The following is a 22550-nucleotide window of genomic DNA, read 5'->3' on the forward strand; positions in this document are numbered from 1 at the left end:
TTTGTCAGCCTTTTTGAACAAGAGAAACCAAAATGTTTTGCCATTTTATAATCAATAAAAACTCAATTGAAAACTTTTGCATCGGATATAAATTACGTAACAAAAAAATCTCGCGTAAGGTTAGGAAACGGCTAAATATGTTTGCAACCTAACAGATTTATGCTACCTCAGCACCTCACGTGGCCTAACCCTGTCCACATAGAACAGAAGAAACGTCAAACGTTGCCTTGATGATGTGATTATAAGTCAGAAATTCTAATCCTAGTTTTATAAATGAAACCCCAAACATTTGACGCTGGGTAAGATATGGATTCTTTAACTGGATCTCGACTCAATAATACAAATTTATGTATAAACGAAAGTCTACACTGGGGGTAAGAGGCTGCAAAAATGTGTTTAACGCGGCTCATGAACGAAGCCTTGCTGAGGTTGTTACAGGAATTTTGATGCTGAGTTGTATGAAGTAGATTTCCTCCTGGTATAGGTTCAGGAGTTGCTGTCGTGGGTTTTCTCAAAAATTTCCTCCGGGGATTTCTAGCGTTTTTTTAGAGGTTCAGCCAGAAACTTTTCTTGGGATTACTCCTGGAATTCCTATTGGAAATCCTTCAGGAATTCTTTGTGGGATACCTCAAGAAGTTCTTGCTGCAATTCAGGAATTTCTGCTGGTGTTACTCCGGGAATTCCCTCGGGAACTCCTCCAGGAATTCTATCGAGAATTGTTGTAAGATATGTCCTTAAGAGTTTTTCTAGGCATTTCTCCAGAAGTTTTTTCTGTGATTGCTTCAAGAGCTCCTGCTGGAATTCTTCCAAAAATTCTTGCTGATATTCCTGCAGGACTTTCACCTATAATTGATACAGTAACTTTTCTAGGGATGTATCCAGAAACTTCTGTTTGATGTTCCTCCTACAAATACTCCGTGAGTTGATCCAGGTATTAATCTAGTAATTTCCCTAGGGATTCTTTCAAAATTTCCCTTTAGGATTCCTTCAAGAATTCCTTCTCCAATAATTCTTACGGAGATGCATGCAGGTATGTCTCCGGAGATCTCTCTAGGGATTTACTTTAAAAGAAATCAGTGGTTGCCTTTGAAAAATGCCTCAGGGGATTTCTCCAGGATTGTTCTGAAGATTTCCCTATAGATCATCTCCCATGAATTTCCCGGGGGTTCCTCTTGGGATTACTCCAGGATTCCCAGGATTTTTTTTTTTCGCAATTTCACTAATAATGTACTCATCTGTACATATGTACATTGAGTTCGATATTTTTTTGTGTATTATACATAATATCTGGTGTAAAAATAATACTGCGGTACGCCTGCTGTATCAGAATGCAAGATCTAGTCGTAATCTATCATCAATGGAAAGAAACTTGGAGGATGAGCAAGACTTCTATGTATAATAACCAAAAAAATGGGCCAAAACTATCAATGTCGCTTACACTCATTGCACAATTATGGGTCACTCAAGGAACAACCATTTCATAATATGAATCGTTTTTCATAAAAAAATAACACTTTCATTGTTTTTATTTTATATTCTCTTCTTTGAAACCCCTTTTTATTGTTTTAAATAAAAATATGCTTGTAAAATTCACTTTAGGCGGTGAAAATTACTAAAATGTTGGTGAATAATGAAAACCACAATAATGGGTCAAAATTGGCTGTGTAACAATAATGGGTCAATTTGCTGCCTATTATGGGTCACTTAAGAGAAATCGGCTCAACAATAATGTTTTGTTTATGTTTTCAATGAATGATCACTTATTCTCGATAAATCAACTATAGTAGAATCCAAACTGGTCTCAAACCTCTTAACGAAGCGTGTTTTCACGATTTGAAATCAATTTTTCAAAATTGGGACAAATTCTCCAACACAACCACCGATAAACGCCTAAAAGTATGCAATGCCCATGTACACAGAACTGTCAATATTATGCTGCACAAAAAATGACTCATAATTGTGTGATTTTCGTTGTTCCTTGGCACAATAATGAGTCACTTAAATTTTGCCTGGAATAAGCTTCAATTAGCTGCAGTCACATGAATTTCTACATTTAGAACGTAAATTATACCTTTGTTCTGGTGACGATACCATTTCGCACATGAAAATCACTAAATCTCGCTTTTACAGAGCTTACGAAAGCAGCGCACGCACTGTCCGTTATTCACAATTGAAGCGTTACTTTGACAGCTAGTTTTGCGCCGAACAAAAAAATATTGAAAATATGTATTTTTTGATGTATTAGCCCGTGTGCGATACGTATAGTGACACAAAACAAATCAACTTATGTACGAAAAATAATAATAAGCTAACAAAAGATTGCAATTAATAAGTATTTATCTATTAAAGTGAAAAGTGACCAATAATTGTGTGTGACCCATAATTGTGCCATGACTGTACGTCACTTTGCAGAATTACGGCAGGTCAAGTCCCCCAGTTTAGGCGATTGGCTTCTTGATGACAGTGGCTCTTCCTCTCATCCCGATGCGTTGTCTGAGATGAAAGATGCACCAACCTTACGTGGGATTCAGGACCTTGTTAGTCGGATGAAGAACGGAAAGACGACTGGGGTGGATTATCTCAATGCGGAGCTCTATAAGTATTATAACGGTCATCTACATGCTACATGGACCGAAAATGTACTTCCAGCGGAATGGAAGCATGTTCTACTCTAGCGATCCCCTAGGTGAACAGACCTAATACAATATATAACCGAGCCGCTTCGGTATCTTGGGGTGTACCTTACTGCTCGACTGGAGCGACCAATAACGGTTGGGACTCGATGTCGGAATGCTGTGCGCGTCTCGCGAGTAATAATAGACTTTCTGAAAAACTCTCGACCGTAATGGCAACTAGGACGGATAATATTGTCTATCCGGTTGGAATCAAGACCGACATTCAATCGAAAATTGCCATTTTCTTGGTCCACAAGTGTCGCAACTGTTTCGTATCTAGTGCGCTGTGCAGCTGACAACAACGGGAAGGATGCGCACTACTTTTGACATGATTAAAAAACGTCGCAAATTGGGTCGCGTCGCGACTTGATTGTGCGAAGTCCGGTTTGGTGGCGGCCCGACAATATATGAATCTGTCATAGCTCACGCTGTGCTATATGGCACCCAATTGGCAGTATTAACTAAATGTAGTCGCAAGTCGATTCGCGGACTATCGTCAAGTGGTACAAAATATGGCTACCTTATGTCGAGGTCGAGACGACGAAGAGTTTCCTAATTCCGTTTATCAATTGCTAAATAAGAAACGCGTCCTAAAAAAAAAGTTGGCATGCATAGGCGCCAACTTAGGGGGGGCAAGCATAGGAACAAATTTCAGATTCCCGGAAGGTGGCCGGAGAGCGGCCGGGAGTACTCACAGAAATCGACTGCGTGGGCCGAACAGCTGGGTTTGATTCATCTCGCCGGGTTGGCGAGACATTCGGAGAAGAACCAAAGAGCGCCGCGGCTGGCGGATGTACCTGTCACTGTCCGGCGGACGTAATTCTCTGGCGGGAGGAACGAGTGGGCGAAACAGCGAGTGGCACGGTCGATTTTAACTTCGGTAGGCACTCCAATGCGTGGATTCACGGGCAACGTCGTTGGAGATCCGTCGCAAGGTTGTCGCGACTGATGGGCCGGCCTTGGCCGCCGCGGGTGGTCGCCGGGCAACTGCGTACCGTAAGCCGCACGTGGCGTGGTGCCGGCTCAAGATCCAGAATTGCAAAATCATTAATTGACCGTACGGATTCGTATATCGATGGGATTTGAATTACCTTGTACCAACCAAAATGCCGTGTCAATAATTGGCTCGGTAGCTTAGTTGGAAAACACTTGTCTAGCCCTAGCGAATAAGGGTCGTGAAATCAAATCTCACCTGAGCTGTGGATTTCTTTCGCAATTGAGGGGGTTAGAATCAAAGGGGTGTAAGTGACAAAAACCCACTTTCGAGTAAATGAGGTTTAAAGTTATTCACAATTTTTTTCATTTCATACAAAATGTATGGAGTTTCAAAATCGACCCAATTTTCTACGATTTATTGTAATTTTTCTAATCATCGTAAAAATAATCTGAAAAAAGTTCCTGAAAGCTTGAAACCTGAAGAATATGTTGATATGCTCAGCTCAAAATCGGCAAAATGGTGACTTACACCCCTTTGATTCTGGGCTCCTCAATTTCGCTAATAATGTACCCATCTATACATATGTACGTTGAGTTAATTGAATATTTGCCGAGGACCTGGGATCGAATCCCACTCCCGACAAACGCACAAAATGTGAGTTCTTCCTTCGGAAGCGAAGTAAAGCGTGGGTCCCAAGATGAACTAGCCTAGGGCTAAAAATCTCGTTAATACAAAATAAAAAAAAAAATTGAATATTTATTTGAACAGATTTTGCTGAATTCTGCAACAGTGGAATCCAACTTCAAAGTATATCAGAGCTTTTGAGGGGTGTGACTTCAATGTCAGTTGCATGAGCAAATCTGGCGAAGTTAGAATTAAACGGTGATTAGGAATATTTCGGCTAGCTACTGCTTTGTGCGGTTTCCTTCGTCATACGCAAAATAAAAAAAAATGTCAACTCGTAAGTAAGTGGCGTAAAATTTAACGCGACATTTTCCGTAATTACTCGATTCCCAGTGCTATAGAGGGTGGTTATCGATAGTCTGCATCTTTTTACTTTCATCTAATGAGGCATTAGCAAAAGTTAGTTGGAATATCCGTAATGATTGGCGATTTTCCGTCTAATTTGACGGGAATAAACGCAGATGACGAAATAAATTCAAATCTTTAAGCCACAACATCATGTTTGAGAGGTACTTTATTTGAAGTACAGGGGATAGACAAAATGATCGGGACAGGCAAAATTTTCACTTTTCAAAAAATGTTTAATTAGCTGTAACTATTCGAAAAGTGCATCAAATATTCTCAAATTTTTACTGTAAGTTCTTCAACTAGTTGTGTATCAGTGGACAAAATTTGGAAAAGATCGGACAATTCTTCACGAAGTTATAAAGATTTTTGAAAATGGTAAAATTATCCGATAGCCAACTTTGAGCTGTTATATCTCCGGATTCAATTAACCGAATGTAATGAAATTTTGACCATTAATGACTTATATAATGAGCTATGAAAAACCATTGACTTAACTTAATATTCTTAACACGGAAGAAAATTATAACGATTAGATTATTTTTCTAATAAAACACCAAATTATCCAAAACATCAACATCGTTTCAAAATTCAAGATGCAAATTATAGTTCATTCAGTTTCCCTCTGATTGACTTATATATAAATGCGTTTTGAAGGAAAGTAACAACATAGCCGCCAATAAGTTGAAAAAGTAATGGGATGCATAGTACAAATAGACCAATTTAGTAAAAAATCGTGAAAAAAATTAAATCGCTATAACTTTTTCGCTTGTTAAAAATTTCAAGTTAAGTCAAATGTTTTCCAGAGTTCATTATATAAGTCATGAATGGTCAAAATTTCATTGCAATCGGTTCATTGAATCCGGAGGTATAACAGCTCAAAGTTGTCTATCGGATAATTTTATCTTTTTCAAAAATCTTTATAACTTCGTGAAGAATTGTCCGATCTTTTCCAAATTTTGTCCACTGATACACAACTACTTGAAGAACTTACAGTAAAAATCTGAGAATATTCGATGCACTTTTCGAAAAGTTATAGCTAGTTGAACATTTTTTGTAAAGTGAAAATTTTGCCTGTCCCGATCATTTTGTCTATCCCCTGTATGTTACATCGTTTTAGAGATTCTGCATGTTTTGGATGTCCAAAATCTAATGTGGGCAAGATTAAGTAGGACTTAGGGTATTATCGGCAGGTTTGTTCTCTTCGTCATGAAGGGTTTTTGTCGTCCAAATTGCCTGAAACTTGGCCATATGATTCAGCTTGGTTGAGATTGATTTGAGGCCAACTTTAGGATCAACAGATTTCAAAAAAAAACCCGCATGACGAAGCGAAAAAACTGGCGAAAATATGTCAGTTGCCCTATATTGTTATCCTCTTTCAGTGCTTGGGTAGAATTCTGAGGTGTTTAAAAAATTATTGCCTATGCAAATTACTTGAGCAAATCGCAGATGGCAAGTAAAGAAAAAGCGTGACGCTTCCTCTACGCCTTCAGTGCAAATCAAATAGAGCATATTTACATCTACTATTTTTTCTTGGGCACTTAACATGGAGTCTTTAAAAGTTTAGCTTTACTTAAAGAGAATAGTCAATTAATCGAATAGATACAATGACGGGGGTCTCCAGTTAGCCTAGTGGTTAAGGCTATGGATCGCCAATCCGGAGACGGCGGTTTTGATTCCCGTTTCAGTCGGGAAAATTTTATCGACTCCCTGGACATAGTGTATCATTGTACATGCCTCACAATATACAAATTAATGCAATGGCAAGCAAAGAAAGCCATTTAGTTAAGAACTGTGGAAGTGCTCAAAAAACACTAAGTTGAAGCGAGGCAGGCTAAGTCCCAGTATGGAACGTAGAGCCACAAAGCAGAAGAACAATGACGATAGGTGAAAGAAAGTTTTGTAATCCAACTAAACAAAATTTCAGTACTGATTATTTTCTTATCTTTTGAAAACATTGTGATTCAGTAGAATTTGTACCAGAAAAACGTGTTTGTTGCCTTTAGTTGGATGTGTATACATCAATTATGCTGAAATATTTAATGGCCCTTTGGCCCTTTCGTTACACCGCCGGAGTAAACAGTCCGTTAAGGATAAGTAACGCCAGAGGGAAGAAACTAGTAAGTACAAACGTTCTGGCAATACTCACTGGAATGCATCAGTGTTTACGAGCCAAATAAAACAAATTGCTCCAGTTCCTATTACACTTACAGAAGCCATGCACCGACCAAGTGCCTCAAGTGTAATGAAACAGAGATCCGCCCAGAAGTTGTTACTTAACTAGCCAACAGTACTACAATTTAATTGGCCCTTTATTTATAGTCCCTTCGTATGTAATGCCACTTGGCAGCAAAGCTTCGCGTCGTTGTCCTCAGTCAGTTAGCGTAATAAATTACCTCATTTTTATGATCTTTACCACCCTTTTTGCCGAGCGCGCGTTGCTCGTTGAGCGCTTACCCGCAATAAATTTATTGATCGTTCAACAATTTTCCTCCCATACAATTTGTCCGACTAATTGCGACTTCTTGTTGTCATTCTCTGTAGTTGCATGTTAAGCATGCCAACGTAATCCGAAGCGATACTGGAATGCGCTAGCAGCTGGAGAACAAGATTCCTCATTATATCTTGGCTCCAAATTACAATGGAACCAATCAAAACATTCTCTCGTAAATCAACAGTCGAACAGAGGGAAGTGTTGACACGGCTCTCGCCAGAAAAACGCAGTTTTCATAAATTTGTATCAAATTGTTATAAATGAGCCCAGCAAGTCGATGGGAAAATGTGTCCTCTGCGTTGCGCTCGATGGATACAATGAAGTGCTCATAAATTCCTATCAATGCAGGACTTTGTTCAATTGAATGAAGTAATAAAAGCTGACCAACAAGGTATGGAATTCAATAACGGCTTGTCTCATGACCATGGCATTGGATGAGAACCAAAAATTCACATGTGTCTCGAAGCGTACGCTAGCTACAGTTATTTTCTGGCTGCAAAAAAGTATTTTTATTGACACCCATTACTCAAGCCTGATTTACGAGTTTCAACGGAATAAATCACAGCAAAAGGGTTTAAGTTCCGTTGTTCGAAGCTCACTCGCAACCTGTAAGCTGAAAAAGCAACCGAAAAAATCCAAAAGGTGCACAAGCCGAACACGCCTTCTGGGTAATCGTTCCAGACTCCGACTCAAGCCCATCGCGTTGTATCGTACCGTACGTAGCTCATTTCGCATCGAGATTTATGAAGCTGCTGTGCGGCACAATGATTTACAACTTGTTAATTCTAGCACTTTATCCAGTCAAGTACCCTCCACAATTTACTCACCGGCTCTTCTATTTCTGCCCTTACAGATTACCATCTTGACGAACTTCGTGTTGACACAATAAACCAAAAGTAACAAGGTAAGTTTAACTGGCAGGTGGTAGTACATACGGGGAGAATCTTGATACGAGCGATGACAGGGTTTCTCGCCTGTCAACGAGTTGTCATATTTCTTACCGAGCTTTCGCACATGCACTTGTTCTATGTAATCATGGGAAACCAGGCAAGAAATTCTTGCCAGCGGTCTTCAAAGTGCTAAGAACTTAGGGGTTTGTTGCCTTAACACTGATTCGGATGATTTCGTGAACATTTCTAGTTTGACAAATCATCAGAATGAATGGATAAATGAAGATAGTGGATCTTTACTTTAGAACAAACTCTTCAACAAATATGTATGCTACGGTCATGTAGTCATAACTATGTACTACATAGGAAACGTGACTATGCGTGGCAAGCAATACTCGTAATGTTTCAGTTCAGTTTTCAAAATGCCAACCGAACATCTGATCGAACTCAGCTACATAAGTTCTTCAGTAAAAAAAGGAAGTGATCAAAACCCATCGATACTAAATGGACATAACCCACGTGTGCGCCAGTTATGTTTTGTGCGGCATCTGGCGGACGCTGAACAGGGTGCGTCACTAAACTTGGGTTGGATACCGGGAAGATTGGCATTAAAACAGTGTTGTAAGACATTGACAAACGATTTCTTCCTAAATTTCGATGAACATCCAGTTTAGAATTATCAAAACTCACTGTCATTGTTAAACAGCACTAGCTCTACGAAGAAGTTTATGCTAATTTGCATTTTTTTTTCGGCACACTGTAGCAAACGCGCGTCTATCCATATGTAACCACCCAGTGGAGGGAAATACCTACACGGCCCCTTATCAGATGCAGGTTATTGTTAGTACCGTCATAATATTTACAATTCTTTTTCCACCGGTGTTCATGTTTTCTCCCATATCTATCGCAAGCGTTCAGAAAAATAATAAGGTACCCATTGAATGTGGCGTGGCGTGTGTGGAGCATACGGTCGGGCGTCGGTGTCTCCTCCGAAAACAATAATAACATCAATAATAGTTATAATAAACGGCACAATTATAGCCATTAGGCTTCGAAAGATCGCATTCAAACGCGTAGAGTTCATCGAGTTATGAAAACTAATGTTCACCATATATTATTACTGTTTATTACGATCGTATGGTCACGTCCCCAGTATCTACCGCACTCGCTGCCAACGGAGGGCTATGTTGGCTGATCTAAAAGCGTAGATTGGCGTTCACTTCCCTTTGGAAGCCACGTTACACCGCATTCCCAGCCTAAGAGACATGCGTGCAAGAGCAGACCAACGCAAGAACAAGATCGCATCATAAGGCATTTATTGTTTCCGCTTGGCAGCTTCTTCGCACCTTTCTGTGCCTCTTCTGTTTGGATCGAACAGTGTCACTTGTATCGTAAGAGCAGCATTTGTCGCGTAATTAGATTCTAATTAATAAGAAGAGGCCCCACCGTGGAAAAAAGTATCGCAATCTCGACATCCTACCCATCGCCGGAAGAAAACGCATTACGTGCAATTATATGCGTCCCGGTCGCAGCAGCTGGAGTCCAACGTCGTCTGGTGGGGCTCTCGATGAAATAAAAAGTGTTAATCCTACCCGGAGCAAATGGCTTCCCTTGTTGGTTTCATCTACCTATAATCGATTGAACTGGACGCGCGGAATAATTAATTCTTCGCTGGAAGTAATAAGCCTTGGGAGACAAATGAAGGGCAGATCCGCTGAACGGAGTGGTTAACGACCTGTCGACTATAATCAATTGGGCTTCGGGACCAGTATACGAGACAACTGGTTGATGACCGATCAGATCGAATTAAAACTGCTACATACGTAAACACGTAAACAGATCGAACGAAACGTGCAAATTTCTGTTCAGGAATTTATCTCAGGATTCCTTTGGTAATGCCTCAAAGTAAACTTAAGGGATTGCCTTAGGAAATCCTCCAAAAAATTCATTAGGAATTTCTACAAGTATTCCTATACGATCCGTTCAGGAATACCTTCATGGATACCCTAAAAATATTTCAAAGATTTTTATGGGAGTTCCTTGAGGAACTCCCCTTAGAGAACTTTTAAGAACTCCTCCAAGAATTTTTTCTGATATTTTCCCATGTATTTTTTCTGAAGCTTTTCAAAAAATAGGATACTTTGGAAATTCCTCTTGTGATTGTTTTGGTTATTTCTCTGAACTTCCTCCGGTATTTCGTCACGGAATTCTTTAGAAATTCCCCAAGGAATCCTTTAGAAACTAATTCAAAAATTATTCTGAAAATCTTTAAAAAGCTCCTTCAGACATTACTTTATGTATTCCTCCAAGAAATTCCTCCAAGCACTTTTTTTTAGAAATATCATGGATTCTTTTAAAAGTTTCTTCAAAGATTTCTTAAGTAATTCCTCTAAGTATGTCTTCAAAAATCCTCCTTCGAAAATCGAAAAGGGATTGCAGCAGCTATTCCTTCAAGTTTTCATCCAGGAAGTTTTCCAAAACTTCTTTCAAAAAATCCTCCAGGGATTACTGAAGGTATTCTTTAAGGAATCCATCAAATACCTTGCAAAACTGCATGAGGAACTCCTTCAAGGAATTATTCAGAAATTCCTCCAAGTATTTCTTCAGAAATTACTAATCATTCCTTCAAAAATTCTTCCAAGGCTTCCTTCGGAAACTCCTGAACGCATTTCAACATGATACAATACTTGTATTGTATCTTGTTGAAATGCGTTTAGGAGTTTCAATACTTGTATTGTATCTTGTTGAAATGCGTTCAGGAGTTTCCGAAGGAAGCCTTGGAAGAATTTTTGAAGGAATCATTAGTAATTTCTGAAGAAATACTTGGAGGAATTTCTGAGTAATTCCTTGGAGTAGTGCCTCATGCAGTTTTGAAAAGTATTTACAAGATACAAGATACAATACACCGAAGTCTCATTCCAGAAATTCTTCTTTAATATTTTCGAAAAACCCTACCAGAATTCCTTCAGGACTTCTCCAATATTTAAGAAATGTCTCCAAAGTTACGTCATGAACTCCTCCAAGTATTCTTGTGAGAATTCCTCCAACAATAACATCGGAAATTTTGTATTACTTATGGCCCTCGTACCCTATTCGGTACGGTATCTTTTAAGAATTTCTCAAGAATTTAATCAAATATTCATCCAAAAATTCTTTTAAGTATTGTGTTGGAAACTTCTTCATGGAATAAATTGGGGTTTTGTCAAATTTCTGCTTCAATGAGTTTGTTTGTTTATTTTTTTCTTGGTTTCTTCAGAAATTCCTTCAAGGATTTCTTGGAAAACCCTCTAGAATTTTTTCTAGGGTTGTCTAATGAATTTCTTCTAACATTTTTTGTGTTAAGGAGTTACTTCAAAGATTCTTAAAAAAATCTCATCTGAGGCTGCTTCTGTAGTTAATTCCTCAAGTATTCCTTTAAGGATTCCCTCTAAGGTTCTCATCAAGAATTTCTCGAAGGATTTTTTCCATAAAAAAAAATCAAGAATTTTTTTGGGTTTAGAGTCAGTCGCTTTTGAATATTGAATTATGAGAGTGGAAATTGAGCATTCGAAAATAAAGCGAAAGTATAGTCAATTATGATATGGTCTTATCAATCAATAATAAGATTTAAAACTGATAATAATTCCTGAATTCCTGAATTCCTGTAATTCCTGAATAAGGATGAAAACTGTTGATGTTGCTTCTTCCTAAAAAGATAAATCTTTAGATCGCATAGTGCCAGAAAGCACGAAATAAACAAGCTACTCTCAATCTCTATCTTTTGTATCTTATTGTAATGACGATTGTTCAATAGTGAAACACGAAAAGTAAACTTCAAATCATTATACTAATGGCTATACTAAATACGGAATATGTACAATAACAACAATAAGATGTGATTTTTATCAAAAACATAAAATGTTACGATCCAATCGCCAATTTTTCATTCCGTTCATTTGAATGCACCGTAACCATTCCCACCCAGATGAGTAACGAGGCCACCCTCGGATGCATTCCCACCGCCAGAGTGAACATTATCCCACCAACCAGCAGTTGATCAACTCTGACCCCGTAGCAGTCAGCTGTAGGTTGTTTTCCTTCCGAAAGAATAAAGACATCACTGTGTTGTACCACCACCAGGCCCAGCGTCAGCGCCAGTCACACAAAACTTCCGGTTTATCTTATCTTTCGAAAGCGTTTTTCGTTTTCTATTTAGCGTCGTCCAAGCCATTCAGATTCTCCCAGCAGCACGGCGCGGCGCTGGCTGCGAGCAACCTGACTGTCAAGATGGTTCGTGTCGTTTTCTAATCTTCCTGCAGACAAACTATTGTGTTTTGTGTCCCCCTCGTCGAGCCTTCCATGTTCGTTCAATCTGAACATTTTCATTTGTGGCCACACGACTATGACGGCGACGCGGAGTAGGAATCCCACTAAGTTATGAGTTCAATAGTTGGCCTATTGAGCGCCAGCGCGCGTGTGTTCTTATCCAAAGGGGTCGTGTCGAATGAGGGAAAACGTTTCCATTTTCCCAGCCCACTCTTTTTTCGTCGCGTATCGTCTGCTAAATCAGAGAAAACTGGTTGATGAATCGGCAAACGGTTTACAGGTAATAAATTAAAATGTTTTCACTATTTAATTAATTCCGTAGCACCTAGCATGTTAAATCAAGCTAGTTTAGGAACTTGATCAAAGTTTCAGCAAAAAAAAACGAATTGATATTTGTAATATCTGTGTAAACGTTTCAGATTACCTTTGCTTCATTTTCACTCATCTGGTCTAGTATTGACGGTAGGCATAATATGGAAATTGATGTTGGTAATTGCAATGTTTGGAATAAACTGTAACGAACAATCGATTAACTTCGCGTCACTAAAAGCTAGATCAATGCAGATGGCAGATAGCAAAATTTCGTTCGATTTTAAAAACATTACTGAACGAACCCCCTCGACGATTAAGTGACAACATATTGTCACTGTCGAATGTTGAAAGCTGTCCAAGGGGGCCGCGATGTTACCAAAAACTTGCTAAATTTTTATTCTATGTTGTGCAAATTATACCAATTGTTAATTTTGCATACCGCCACCCCCAAAAGCGACAATTTAACCCTTCAGCGAGCGCGCTGTTCTAAAAAGTTCAACACTACAAAAAAAAAACTCGCTCGTCGTATGCAGCGCGAGCGCGGTGCAGTTTCGGTTGCTTGATGGCGCGCGTCCTGAAAGGTTAACGAACAAATTTTCAGTATAAAACGCCTTCAGATGAAACAATTTTCGGCTGCGCCGCTTTTCTTCAGCTACAACTCAAATTGAATGTACATGACATCATTGTTTACGAAATGTGACGAATAAAAAAACGTATCATCGATCGTCGAAAACCCCTCCCACAGTAAATTTCTGGCTACGTCACTGTACACAAGAAAAACTCGGTTTCGTTCATTTAATTCATTTTTTTTCCAAAAAATTTCATTGCACGTAAAAAAATCCGTTCCAGTATTCGTGAACAAAAAGTCATAAATAATGGAACACGCGGCTCCTTCAACATCGTGATTTAGTTCACGCAAACGAGAGTCAGGTTTGCCACTATTCGACGACTAGTCTTAAATTTGAGAACACATTTCACGTCTGCTACAATCTTCATGCTAGTTTGATAACGCATGCAATAATGCGAACTCAAATCACGGAACTGAGAACGCTCAAAACTACTTTCGTGATTTTGGTCACAAAATCTAGAACTCGGTTCATGCGCCCTGTCAGCCGCATAAACAATCATCCACACGGGTAGTCGCACAAGTACCGCCGCGTAATGGAGTAGTTATAGTAGCTTTTTTTAGCGTTCTGGTGTCCGGTTTTCAGCTCCAAATACTGTTTTTATTCTCGAAAGCAAGTGAATATGAATTGTTAATTATGTAAGTAAGTGATTGTGGTGGTTTTCTGGTGATTTATAGTGCAAGTGCATCTGGGATTCCCAGGAATGCCGACAGAAGTAGAGGACAAGATTCTCGCCGTTGCGCCTTCCTCAGGATGGTATTGATTTTTAATCAGGTTCGGAAATGCCATGTAAGTACAGTGTGAAAGAAATATTATTCGATAAAGTGTAAAATTCATCTGATGCAGTATGCATACTTTAATCCTTCCGGACGCGCGCCGTTGTAAAAAGTGCAACACTGCCAAGTAATCTTGCTCGTCATATACAGCGCGAGCGCGGTGCAGTTTCACCTTCTTGATGGCGCGCGTCTTGAAAGGTTCAAGTGCATTTTTCTTTGCTTTCAATTACAAATATCGGATCGTGAACAACGATCCACTTGCCATGATTTGAATCACAATAACCAGATCGATTATTGCAGACCATGAACTAGTTCTAATTCCCGTGATTTGTGTTCCCATGCGTGTGAACTAAACACCATGTACCGTGAACTAGGTTTCAGCCAATGCGAACACAATTCACGATAATATGATTTTTGATCTTGAGCTGGTCCGTTACTCAGGCGTTACATTTATGTGGCGGAACAGGGTTCACGAGAACGCGACTTTTATTCATGGTGTATTTTCGTAAGTGAAAATCGTGCTTGTTCCGAATAACGTGACTGATTGTGGACGATTTTCGGAACGGATTTTTATGCGTGTGGGCCCCAGATGTTTCGACAACTCTTAAAGGGGATCGCCACCTCAAAAAGGTTGGGAACCCCTGCTCTAAGACTCCGTCCGAACTTCGGGCCTTACCTACGCAAAAGGATTTTGGAGTTCCCGCAAGTTTCTCATCGGTGATCCTCTCCTTATCGCACGGCCCAGTCCCCAGCGGTAATACGAAAGACGGCCATGGACTCGGATCATGACGCGGGAAGAGCCTCTCGATGATGCTCTCCAGCATCTCAAGACACTGCTCAGTAGAAGCCGTCAAGGCACGATCTACCCTTCAGTTCGAACTACTAGTTAGACCAGGACGTTGAAAAGTAGCGACGATGATCGAGATCATTGCCACTAGCAGGATCTGACTCCACTGGTTCCTCAAGCGGCTTCTTTATTCCACGGCCCAGGCATCGAACGCACTCGCTATTAACATCGGCCCTTGCCTTTTTAGCTCAGCCGTCATACAGTCCAACACTTTCGTGAACTGCTGCTAAATGACCACCGCGGAGGCACATAACAGCTACAGAGGAACACCCGTTCACCTTGGTGACCACTAAAACCTCGTAAGATGTGGACATCAATACTCGGACTGGATATTGCCGTTACTGATGGATACTCGGTATGGATCCGCTAGGATGGCGATATACGTCCCCCACACAGCGACTGTCTGACACAGTCTGACAGTGACTTTTAGAGATGGTTCAGCCCTCACTTCGACATTTTGGTGAGAATGAACTCTTCCGATAGACATTTGTAGGCAGCGCCGTTGCGCGTCTTGTCTCGCATGAGTTCCAGGATTATTTCACCGATACGACTACGTCGAATGCAGCGTACACCGGTTCTAAAATCCCTGAGCTTGGCATCGCTGCTCATCGCTTTGAAGACATGTGAGTACTTAGACTTGTTCGTTTTGATGGCGAGGACGTCACCCTTTTCACGTTTGGCATTTGCCTCGCCTTGGCTCAGCGTCCCAAGTCCCCTGGTTCTCTTTTCTGTCAACCTATCCTCTAGATTTCATAGTACGTCTTTCCTTCCCTCCTGTTTGTCTGCCATCATCGACTTAGCCGCTATCCATAAACTACGTATACTCATTTTCATTCCAAGAGCGGAATTATCACATGTAAGGGAGCAACTGAGAATTCAACCACCGACAAACCGTCATGACACTCTGTTTCCAAGATTGGCGAGAAATTTGAATTTAGAATCGTTTGAAAATCGTAACTCGTTCTGTCATTTTTGCGTTAGACAAAAGAAACCTCGAAGAAGATGTCATGTAATCGTGCGAAAATGACCAGCTGATCGATGTAAACATCACATGCACTCTTCTCACCTACTGAAGAAATTATTAACAATTAATGAAATTATTCAATGGAATTTCTCTATAAAGGCAAAAAAAAGTCAATAAGTCATCAAATAAATTATCCCAAAAGCAAAAGATTTTAACGGAAGCGATTGCTTTTCAACGCTTATTAGGAAATGTCGGCTTATTGCGCAAAATAATGTGTAGCCGCACGAGCTTTCAAGTTCGTGGCCGGCTGGAAATAACCGCAAATAACTATCGCTACCATGGGCTGACCAGATTGTTTTTGTAAAATGAAAGGCTTAAGCGCCACCTCGTTAGAGGACCTCCCACTCGTTTTAATAGTTTGCCCGGTCTGAGACCCACCTCACGGCGTGTCTGGTAGAACAATATTATCGCAAAAAATAGGCATCGCCAAATTCTTCGTTATTCGAAAATATAGGTTTTTAACTTTCATTTTACGGGTCGATCAAAAAAATTCACCGAGGGACCTCGAACAACTTTTTAATTTGAAAATTTTTGCTCACTGTGGACCATTTTTTGAGAGGAAATTATTGACGAACTGCATTTAATTTAAACATTACAGAGTAAGTTTAAGATACTTTTGTTTTCCCAATACTGTATATAAACAATTTATCATACACATGCAAACAAGATTTGTATTTTTGGCCTATGTGAATTTTGAGAGAACTCTGTTAACAGCAATTAATCGAACTAAACATGTAGTGGTCTGCAGATCTTACCGCTCGTAACACTTGGTTTGCCACCATTTTCTACGACTTTATAATTAACGACTTTATATTCTGCTCATTTCTTTACAAAGGCATTTTCTAAAACCGCTTCCTGAACAGTTTGATGGGATTTTTCTATTCTAAAAATACATTGTTTTCATTAGACAGTCTATATAGACTAGATCGATTTCTATTCGTGGACTCTCTCTTTTTTTATTGCTAATAACTTGATGAAAACAAACTAAATTATCATTCTTCTTGTTCCTATAGCCAAATGTAGCTTTCCATCATGGTTTTTAACCAAACAATCTTTGGAAAATTCAATACACATTCGGATCGATGAAGAGAAATCGACAATGTCAGTTAGGCCCTAAAAAAATCATTGCCGAAATGTTTAGTGATCTTGATCTTTCTGACGTTGGAAAAACCCGGCTTCTCAGATTAATGTTTTAAGAGCGAGTACTTGAACAGATATTAACGGAGAGCTTAGCATAGTCTTGCTGAAGACCTGCGCTATCACCGCTTCGGCTCTATGGGCTAGAAAGCGTTTATGCATATAAATGCCTCATCTTCCCTAATGTTTCATATTTTTGATAATCCATTGATTATGCAGCTTTACCTGATTACTTAATTTAACTTCAAGTATCAATTGAAGAAGATATAGAATACCAGGTTTATTAGTACTACTTGTAAAGAAATTCCGCACATTTCTTTTTACAGTAAAATTTACTTACAAATTGAAAAAGAAAAAAGTATGCGTTAAAGAACCACAAACATCGTTATATCTTGTAAGCTTATGTCCAATTGTGTTGAAGTTTTGGCAATTTGAAATAATGTAGAAATGTTTGACTACCATTGGAAAACTTTCCGCAAATATTAGGATGGTTCACTAAATCGGTTTTATTTCGCTTGTTGCATATTTGATTCATAACCAGATTTCATCTCTCTTTCCTAAATATAGTTATTATTCAGACTACACAAGTAATAAGGAGTATAAATAGGAACTAGTAAAGTAATCGGTCACAATATTTCTAGTGAATAAGCGATTAGATCGAACTTAAAGTCACGTGCAATCTTTGAAAACGTATCTTTAAGAATAATAACTTAAGTGCCACCTTTGGATGGCTGATGCAAAACGTAATGCATCCCGATCGAGATGAAATTTTAACAGTTGATAGCATCGAAAATAAATCCAGATTTTAAGTGATAATTTGTTTTTGGCCAATCGTAATAAACTTGCGGGAGTTTGATGCGAAGCTAAAATAATGGAGCAAACCATTCTACAGATGGCGTGACATTTTTTATTATGACATTGGGAGCCAACAATATTTATCTTTTTTCTCTGTGTCTGTACGTCGAATCGTGAGTAATTATAGTTTTATGAAACGAAAAGTTCATAAACAAAATATGGATCTGAATCATAATCGCTCAAGAAGTTTCAGTTCAGTGCATGTTTTTCCTTGCCCGCAATGGTAAAGAAATTTTGCACGGAACACTTGAAGAATTGTTTCAGCTCCGAAATGCGGGGAAAAAAGCTACGCTTGCTCTTTTTTTAAATGAAATCCTTTTCTGAATTTTATACGCATCGGAATAGGCCAAGAAATGTCTTGCGGTCACCTTAGCTGTCATTCTTGGATTTTAATAACAAATTTCACCACTTATTCGCTCTATTTCTTCTAAAAATCTCATTTTTAATCAAAGTAGGCGCAAATAAAAGTAGGTTGTTTTTTCTTTATTTATTTCTTATCGTATTAATCTTTTATTTTAAGCACAATTGGCTTTTTTGTTAGCCTTGCGTTATGAATCCTAAACTGCAACATAAGGAAAAGTCATTAGAATTTCAACTAAAATTTATTTTTATTTCATCAGAAAAAGTTGTTCGGGATCCTTCGGTGGATTTTTTTTGGGGAACACGTTAAATGAAGGCTAAAAGGCTACATTTTCGAATAATGGCAGATTTGGCGATGCCTATTTTTTTGTGGTAAACCTTCACCATATACACGCCGTGAACCATAGACTAGAGAACATTACGTAATCGGTAGGTAGGGGCTTCGTTCGATAGGGTACAACGCAAATTCAACATTTAGAGCTTTTATTCCTACCTATCATTCTCCATGGAAGTATCACTATCTGCTTAACTATAGGCCTACGTCCCTACTATCGCGTGCGTGCTCTCTACCTCTCTATAGCGTGTTCTCCAGAATATTACACATGTGCACATATGGTTTACTTTTACTCACGGTTACCGCATTCTATTGCCAGTACGGCTCGGTGGCTGCGCCAGCTGCAAGGCAGGCGATGGTGGTCGCTATTGTCTGACGGCGTGGCTTGGGTCTATTGTTCGACAGCGCGCATGCTTGGCCTATCGAACCGCGAAACCGTCGGATGAAACGGGAATGCAATCCACGCGGCGTGCGGGATCAATCCACCTTACCGAGCGGGCGTAGTTTGCTCAGCGACTCGGTGACTCACGTGCTCGTTGGGTTGTTATTCGACGATAACACGTTGAACTCGGGCGCTATGTTAACGGCGCGGCCCCTTCGGCCACTGGGAAACGTAGGCCGGTGATTTGCCGGACTGTCTAGCACAGCGATGGATTTTGCGACAACGTTTCCTAAATCCGAGAAATAAAGCCGTCGAACGGCTATTCGAGGGAAAAGGTTAAAGAGAGCAACGCACCACTTTTAATACCTTTCTGTATGCACTAGCTATCACACAACTGCTTTAGCACTTATTGGCACTCGGGGGGAAACTAACTTGCTATCCTGAAATATTCATAGTCTATTAATTCACTTGAGCTTTATACAATGGTTCACTGTTTCAAATTACAGATTTCGCGGTCACGGTAAAACACTTCATAATTGGTTCGACTGTCCAGGCAAAGTGACGAAAGATCTTGAAGTCCTCAGATAGGAAACCTTGGAATATCTAACATCTATTGACGAGTCGTTCGGGTCGATTTTCTTGTTCCCTTTCCGGTCTTCGATATCTCGCTCCCACCAGTAATCGCTGAGTGTGGCCTTCATATTTCTCTCTCCAATTCTCAAGGTCTTTCGTGAACTTGACCTTCGGTTTTTTGGCCCGATCGCGGACAATTAATTAAATTTTGTGAGAGGGTTAACGGTTGGCAATTCCCCTCCTTTTCGGCGGATGCAGGTTTGAATCAATCGGAGTTGTAGCCGTTGCATATGCGCAGGCGGAGTTTATGTGCGCTCTATCATGTTGGCTTATAATTCTAGTACGCAGCCTCTCGGAATTCCATGTTATAACGATTAAGAAGTGATTAAATGAAACAATGATTTATTGTAATTGATGTATATACCTATTTATTACACAGACGTAACGTGCTACCGTTACAAATGATTAAAGGTTATTACTTCGAAATGAGTAAAATAATGCGTCAAGTTAAAGCTCCTATACGCACGCACACATAAAGAGGAAGCTGTGTAGATCATCGCACAGATGGAGCTAGTAATTGGAAGGATAATCTAGCCAAGAAGGAATAGAAAAATTATAAGAGCTGGCACGTCGGTTTGTCGGTGATTCAACTATCGAAAACGGTTCATCCATAGGCAAATCTGACGGAAGCTAACGATCCCTCCGCATCTGGTGGCAGGAATGAGAACCTTACGAAAAACGTGACTCCGCCGAAAATTGCCATGGCGCAGCATAGGCAAAGTTTATGGCAAAAATGTCCCAAATGTAGGATAACGTGCCTCTGGAGCCGGCCTTCTGATAGGCAAAGTGCACTTTTTTTCACTTTTTCGTATCGAATTCCGCATCGTAGAGAAACAAACGAGCACTTTTTGGAAAGAAAATTTAATTTCAGATGCGATTAGATCCGGTAGGTACTTACGAACAATTTATGTGATTAATTTGAGGAGCTCTTGCTATGCCTCCTGTGGGCGATCTTCCGGATTGTTTGTTAGCTGGCCAATCCGGTATCTGTCGGCGTGGGCATAAAGAATGATGATAATGGAAGCCATTGCAAATGAAAAATAGCAACTTCTAGAGCAAGAAATGAGTAAAATTTGACGACAAAAAATTTGCTTTTTTATATAAACAAACGATTTTCTCCTTATCTCACCAAGCGCCTCTACAATTGGGGGTAATCTGAATTAGCCTGTAGGGACGACATGAAAAACGCCCTAGTTTCATGTGAAAACTGTAGCAGAATGTAAACAATAATCTTCAAATATTTTTACCACGTTTTATCAAAGATTCATACATATTAATCGTTTCAATTCAAAGGGCTTTCTTTAAATGTGATGCATTTTTTACGAGACATGATACTGTTTGCATTTCTGAAAAAAAATCTAGCAATTGAAGCTTTAACATTTCAGTCTAATAGAAGCAACTGAAATGCGATTCACATTAGACAAAAATCGAATAATTTGATTATGGCCTTTTTTGAACACAACGGCTTATTAGGCCGCCTGTAGGTATCAAACCTGACACGATCATTGCAAACCACACGTCGTCCTCTATTTCGCTTCTCGATCTAATTAGAAATAGCTCGAAAAAGTTCACGATTCTACGTTTCACGTTGGCCCCTATTCCCTACCAAGATCGTCATCGCAAGCAAGCGACAACGTTTCGGGCCCTTGTAAAAGAAAAATTCAATTGCCCATCGCTAAGTGGACCACTTTCGGTCCAGCCCGCGATCCGTAGAGCGTAGGCAGATAGGTTCCCAGCTAATAGACAAATATGTATGCACGCGCAAGCGCTGGGGACCGCTGCTGCGACTTTCCGGAAGATTCACGTCCCCAGATCAAGTGCCGCACGGTTCCCAGTTAGTGCCGCGGGTTTCCTTCCCTCCACGTTGCGCTGCTGCGACCAAAGCGTTTCGTGCACTTTGGAATCAATTGGACACAATTTAAAGTTCGATCTGGACGGGAATCCTAGCAAACGCCCGGCGCGATGGCAGTAGTGGCGGTCCCATTCTTCAATATGTATAGCAGCAGAACAAATGCAAATTATAAACACAACTCACCACAACAGCCCGCGCAACCGCCGCACTGCACAGCTTGAGTCGTGATTAGGTCGTTTTTTTTTTGTTCCATTTTGTGGCTATGTCTGGGCCCGCTGGAGATACAACGAGGGTTAAAATTTTAATGAATCGCGCGTTCGACGGTCAACACTTGATAACGACCGCGGTATGCACTAGCGGGTACCCGCTAAAGAACCCGACGATACTCTAGGACTTCCTTAATTAAGAGAGTTCAGAGCGCATCCTCGCTCTGCCCTTCACCGTGGTTGTGTTGCTGAAAACCATACGACCAGAAAAGTCATCACGTTTTTCGAATTCTTTGAGATACGGCCACAGGCTCGTGACGAGCAGCCAACAGCCATTGTCGATGGTCTTCGATTCCTTGGGAATTTATTGCGCCGCGTCGAGGTGCGAGATGTCGACTGCGCTGCAGCAGTAGCCCGGGCGCTCTTTGCAACAGGTCAGAACTTATCAACGGGAGGAGATCTTAATTTTCACCCGTTTGGAGGTGTTGAATCGACAACGCGCTGGGGATTATAACTCACAAACACACGACACCCGCGTGCGAGTCAATCCAAGCTTGCATGTGCTGAAGATTTATGGGAATTCGATAGGAATTGCAGAATGGTTCAATGTGTGAACAGTGTTTCTCCGGGTGATATGCAATCGGAATCCCTCTGAAATACTTTCAGGGGGAAAACTTCTGGTTTAGAGGACTTGACCAACGCGACTCCTCGGCTTCGCAGTTGCGCGGCGGTTGGAGTCTGAATGAGGTCTTGATCTATCAGATAAATTACCTGATGATTATGTAATTTACGGCCGCCTGCATTCCCCATCGCCGAAGCGCATCGGAGCAGCTCATTGCATGTGGAAATGCGGAAGCCCTCCATTAGAATATTTCA

General features: G+C 40.2%; 2 protein-coding genes across 3 annotated transcripts in view; one reads left to right on the forward strand and one right to left on the reverse strand.

The window, feature by feature from the left end:
- LOC109397248 (uncharacterized) overlaps positions 1-22550 on the forward strand; it is a 377190-nt gene that overhangs the window by 237362 nt on the left and 117278 nt on the right. The window contains exon 3 of the mRNA XM_019669568.3: positions 7989-8039. The gene's annotated coding sequence lies outside the window, so the exon portion shown is untranslated. The remainder of the gene's footprint in view (positions 1-7988; positions 8040-22550) is intronic.
- LOC109397249 (autophagy-related protein 16-1) overlaps positions 1-22550 on the reverse strand; it is a 332447-nt gene that overhangs the window by 170872 nt on the left and 139025 nt on the right. The gene's annotated exons all lie outside the window — the stretch shown is intronic.

Source organism: Aedes albopictus, chromosome 1 (assembly GCF_035046485.1).
Source record: "Aedes albopictus strain Foshan chromosome 1, AalbF5, whole genome shotgun sequence".
Classification (NCBI taxonomy): Eukaryota; Metazoa; Arthropoda; class Insecta; order Diptera; family Culicidae; genus Aedes; species Aedes albopictus.